Source organism: Capricornis sumatraensis, chromosome 3 (genome assembly GCF_032405125.1).
Source record: "Capricornis sumatraensis isolate serow.1 chromosome 3, serow.2, whole genome shotgun sequence".
Taxonomy (NCBI): domain Eukaryota; kingdom Metazoa; phylum Chordata; class Mammalia; order Artiodactyla; family Bovidae; genus Capricornis; species Capricornis sumatraensis.
Window position 1 is genome coordinate 43,056,218 of NC_091071.1, and position 6,139 is coordinate 43,062,356.

General features: G+C 38.6%; 1 pseudogene; it reads right to left on the reverse strand.

Annotated features, from left to right (window-relative positions):
• Window positions 1–287: 287 nt before the first annotated feature.
• Window positions 288–1,213, reverse strand: LOC138076584 (olfactory receptor 5L1-like; annotated as a pseudogene).
• Between the last annotated feature and the right edge of the window lie 4,926 nt (window positions 1,214–6,139).

Here is a 6,139-nt window from a genome sequence, read left to right on the forward strand (position 1 = left end):
CACTTTCTGCCATAAGGGTGGTGTCATCTGCATATCTGAGGTTATTGATATTTCTCCTGGCAATCTTGATTCCAATTACTAAGAACCATTTAAAACATTTTAAACTGAATAAATGTAAAGAAGTAGACTACTCTTGTAAATTGACAGGATATGAGGTACGAAATAATAAGCCAGGAAGACTCACTCAAAACTACCCAATTCAGTTCTGCCCTTTCAACACTGCAATAATTATCACCTTTTCACCAGCCTCCAGTTTCTAACCCTGAGTTCTGCTAGGAAAATATTCTCTAGGATAATATTTTGAAGTTCACCACTTTTCTGAGAGCTTCTTTCACATCCATCCTTGTTCCTCAGACTGTAGCTCAGTGGATTCAGCATGGGGATCACTACAGTGTAGAACACCATGGTCACTTTTTCAGTACCCATGCTGTTGGCAGAATGGGTCTGGCAATAAATGAAAAGGGTCATTCCCTGTAAGACAGTGATGGCTGTAAGGTGGGAGGCACAGGTGAAAAAGGCTTTGCACTTTCCCTCTGCAGAGTGCATCACCTCAGGATGGTGATGAGAATAAACAAGTAGGGTGTGAGGATGATGATCTCATAGAAAGTGGCCCCAATGTATAGCATCACTGATTCACAGACACATCAGAGCAAGCAAGAGACAAGAGAGGGGGGAGATCACAAAATAAGTGGGTGATCATATTCAATCTGTAGGATGGGATCTGAAGAGCTAAACACAGTGAATCAGAGAACACATAGCACCACTGAGGTAGCAACAAGACACCAACTCCACACAGAGATCCTGGGACATGGTGACCATAGAGCAGCGGGTCACAGATGGCCACAGAGTGGTCATAGGCCATCACTGCCAGCAGAATGAACTCAGTTACCACCAATGTGCAAAACAGGTAGAATTGCACAGTGCATTCCAGGAAGGAAATACCTTTGTCTTCATTTAAGATGTTAGCTAGCATCTTTAGGGTGATGATCATGGAGTAACAGAAATCCACAAAGGACAAGTGGCTGAGGAAAAAGTACATGGGGATGTGGAGTCCAGAGCTGATCTGAATAAGGACAATCATGCCCAGGTTTCCCAAAACTGTGACTCCATAGATGGAAAGAAACAGCAGGAAGAGGAAGACTCTGAGCTCAGGGGCATCTGAGAATCCAAGGAGGATGAAGTCTGACACAGCAGTGCAGTTTTCCTCATCCATGTGTTCACTTTACTGTGGTTGCAGAAAAAAAAAAAAGTTAATAGTTATTCTCTGTGAGATCATCTCCAATTATCTCCTAAGAAAGACACGAGAATAAATAAGATATTCAACTTTTTCAGCAAAGAAATAAAACATTGACATTTTGAAGCCTAAGAAAATTTCAGACATCCTAAGCCACAAATGCATAGAGCTCACATTTAAATTCACAGATCACATGAAATAATTCACATCCATGAAAATCTATATAATGATCTAAAGTAGTTCTACACAATATACAGCTTGGAACTGAATCATTAGAAAGACATCAAATATTACTTAATTAGCAAAGTTTGAAATTTAAATACCTTTTTACTGCTACACTGTTAAATCAATTTTGGAAACACTAGGATCCTTGGGAATTTTTAAAAATAATATATAGGAAGTTTCTCTTTTTTAATGAAATGATGAGAAGTATGCTTATTTAAGATTATTAACACACAAGCATCATTTGTATTGTTACCTTTTAAATGAAAAAGTGAATTTTATAGTCTATTTTAGCAATTGAAGTGACTTAGTAGCAGCAGCAGCAGCAGTGATTTTTAAACTATGCTATAAAATGTTCATCATTGTACAGAGAATTATTACTTAGGTCTAATGAGAGTTGGACTGTGAAGAAGGCTGAGCGCTGAAGAATTGATGCTTTTGAACTTTTGTTGGAGAAGATTCCTGAGAGTCCCTTGGACTGCAAGGAGAGCCAACCAATCCATTCTGAAGGAGATCAGCCCTGGGATTGCTTTGGAAGGAATGATGCTAAAGCTGAAGCTCCAGTAATTTGGCCACCTCATGCGAAGAGTTGACTCATTGGAAAAGACTCTGATGCTGGGAGGGATTGGGGGCAGAAGGAGAAGGGGACGACAGAGGATGCGATGGCTGGATGGCATCATTGACTCGATGGACGTGAGTCTGAGTGAACACAGGGAGGCCTGACGTGCTGCGATTCATGAGGTCGCAAAGAGTCAGACAAGACTGAGCCACTGAACTGAACTGAAACTTTCTGTATGGAGAAGGAAATGGCAACCCACTCCAATATCTGCCTGGAGAATCCCATTGACAGAGGAGCCTGGCAGGCTACACTCTACGGGGTTGCAAAGAGTTGGACACAACTGAAGCAACTTAACACACACACAAACTTTCTGTAACTGTGACCCTGAAGCCTTCTAAAACCTATTTGACAAATGAACTCACTACTTTAAATCTATTCAATAAATCAAAATTGTGAATATTAAATTAAGACAAATTCTTCTTGCTGCATTGCACTATTATTTATTATAGGAGCTTAGAAACAAAATGTCAAACAGGAGGGTCAAAGTTATGCTACATGCATACTATAGGAAACTATGCAGCTTTCAGAAGAACTTTCAATAACCTGAAAAATGACTATGAGAAAGTGTCAAGTTAAAAATAGGAAATCAGATCACAAAGGTAGAATATGGCATACCTAAACATAAGTCTCCGTGCATATTTAATTGTCAAAACATCCAAGAAAATAAACAGTTTTACCAATTACTTTTAAAAAATGCATGCAGGAATTTGCCTTTTTTTTTTTAAATACAGGAGAGATACTTTCTAAGACCTGGACACGTAAAAGATGCCAACAAAGGGTATGAACATGCTCATTTATTCACTCTCCTGATCCTAACTAACAATAGAATGATTTAGTAGCACTGACTGCTTATTCCAGGAGGAAAGTGAATCTGGACTAAAAGCCAACACAGCCAGTTTTTTCCTCCTTCTTCAAATAACTTCAAGAGATAAAGGATATGTGAATTAAGGACTCCTGTTTGAACACAAATTATCACTGTGATGGAAGGCTTTTCTCTCTTCAAAGGGCCAGGAATAAGTGAGCTGTATTTTTTTATTTCAACGTGGTGCATAATTTTGAAAATCTTTTCCTGTTTTTAAGTTCTAAAGATGCAAAGTCAGGCTGCTGATTATTTGTAGAGCAGGAGTGATGTTGATCCTTGTTGGACATTTGTCAATGTCTGGAAATATTGTTGACTGTCACAATAGGAAGGGGTGCTACAAACATCCAGAGGGCAGACTATAGATGCTGCTAAGTGTATAAGGTGCAGGACGGCATCTCTTACCCCACTCCCGTCCTTCCACATATCCTCAACATAAGCAAAGACCAAATATATATCTTGACCAATGTTAATAGCATCATACTTGAGAAACCTGCTGTAGAGATGCCTGACCTTTTCACAAGGTTAAAGTTCTTGCTCTCCTGTCTGCTTCAGAGGTGGTTCACATGTCTGTGCTCCTCCATCTGCAGTTTTGAGGACCCCTCACCACCCTTCTCAGCATCAAAGTGAGTCTCAAGAGAATCTCCCTGCTGTCTTTCCCACATTCCTTGGATGGAGTTAATGTGAGAGTGGAGGCAGATGGAAGGGGAGAGGAATCAAGCATTCTTCCCAATTGGCTCACACTCTTTCCCCTGTTACACTAATAGCTGTTTCAAGATATTTCATTCTATAGATTGAAGTGTCCCCATTTCATCTCATATTGTTTCTCAGTACGTAAAGGGAAAACACTTCATCAGTTCAGTTCAGTTCTGTCGCTCAGTTGTTTCTGACTCTTTGCAACCCCATGAATCGCAGCATGTTAGGCCTCCCTGTCCATCACCAACCCCTGGAGCTTGATCAAACTCATGTCCAACAAGCTGGTGATGACATCCAACCATTTCATCCTCTGTCATCCACTTTTACTCCTGCCTTCAATCTTTCCCAGCATCAGGGTCTTTTCCAATGAGTCAGTTCTTTGCATCAGGTGCCCAATGTAATGGGTCTTCAGCATCGGTCCTTCCAATGAACATTCAGGACTGATTTCCTTTAGGATTGACTGGTTTGATCCGCTTGTAGTCCAAGGGACTCTCTAGAGTCTTCCCCAACACCACAGTTCAAAAGCATCAATTGTTTAGCACTCAGTCTTTTTTAAGAACCAACTCTCACATCCATACATACCTACTGGAAACCCATAGCTTTGACTAGACAGACCTTTGTCAGCAAAGTAATGTCTCTGTTTTTTAATATGCTCTTTAGTTTGGCTATCGCTTTTGTTCCAAGGAGCAAGCTTTTTTTTTTTTTTTAAATTTCATGGCTGCAGTCACCATCAGCAGTGATTTCACACCCAAGAAAATAAAGTCAGCCACTGTTTCCATCGTTTTCTCATCTATATGCATGAAGTGATGGGGCCAGATGCCATGATCTCAGTTTTTTGAATGTTGAGTTTTAAGCCAACTTTTTCACTCTCCTCTTTCACCTTCATCAAAAGCCTCTTTAGTTTCTATTCACTTTCTGCCATAAGGGTGGTATCATCTGCATATCTGAAGTTATTGATATTTCTCCCAGCAATCTTGATTTCAGCTTGTGCTTCATCCAGCCCAGCATTTTGAATGATGTACTCTGGGTATAAGTTAAATTCGCAGGGTGACAATATACAGCCTTGATGTACTCCTTTCCCTATTTGGAACCGGTCCATTGCTCCATGTCTGGTTCTATCTGTCTTGACCTGCAAACAGATTTCTCAGGAGGCAGGTAAGATGGTCTGGTATTCCCATCTCTTCAAGAATTTTCCACAGTTTGTTTTAATCTACACAGTCAAAGGCTTCAGTGCAGTCAATAAAGCAGAAGTAGATGCTTTTCTGGAGTTACTAATTTTTCTGTGATCCAATAGATGTTGAAAGTCTGATCTATGGTTTCTCTGCCTTTTCTAAATCCAGCTTCAATATCTGAATGTGTAGAGACCATTTTATGGATCTGCCTGAGGGATATCTCCCAGGTCTGCTCCTTCTCTGTCTGTATAATCTTCTCCTAAACCAATAGGTTATGAATGATACTATGTGGTTTATTTCCCTGGATATACCAATCATCTAAGAATTTCATGACTATAAATAGTTGGAAGTAAACTGGTTTCCATATTCTCAACAACCTTCATGTGTTTCCCTAAAATTGATTCACCTGGTTATTTTCTGACGTTGTGGAGTGTTTCTGCCTCTCCATTCCACTCAGCACTTTCACTATCCCTTATGTTTCATTGTCCAAAAGCAAAAGTTCCTGCTACCCATTCATAGATTACCTTGGGAATTACCCCTATTAGAAAAGTAATAGAAAACTTCAAAAACCTAAAACATAACAACAATGTGAAACATTGTATTACATGAAACCTGAAATTTGTTTTAATTAAGACATTTCAAGCCCATGGTATGACTTATTTCCTTTTAGCTCATATATCTTTCTTTTCTCAGAAAATATGAGATTTGCAATAGACACATGTTTTAGCCAATACAGTGAGGTTTTGAGATCATATATAGTAGATTGATGATAGTATCTGATTAGCATCTTTTTTTTTTTGGTCATTATTCTTACTACACCTGCAAGGATTGATGCAAAATGCATTCCCTTGAAGGAGAGAGTCTCATGACAGAATGACTAAAAAGACAGCATCACTGGCAGTGATGTTTTATATCATCTATGCAACCCACTCACAGAAACCTTTGCTTATCTGTCTTAAAGACAAAACAGATTTTTAAAAATGATTTAAATATAAATATTTAATTGAAATTTGTTTTATCATCATTATCCATAAATTGAATAAGTACAAAGATTTAAGGTTTTGATGAGCTGTATTTATATCAATAAGATCAGTGTTTTAGGCAATCATTTCATCAAAAGATTCATTAACATCAACAATGTGTTAAATTTTCTAAAGTTTTTAATTGTACATTTTAACTAAGCTGCCTCTAAACAGAAGGAAAGCAGAAATGCTTAACTGCTCTATGGTAAGACTTGGGAAGGTGTTTGTGGTAACATCAGAAATTAAGAAAATCAGTTGTATTTTAAGGTTGCATAACAAACTACTCCAAAACATATGAGTTAAAGTGAAAATGAA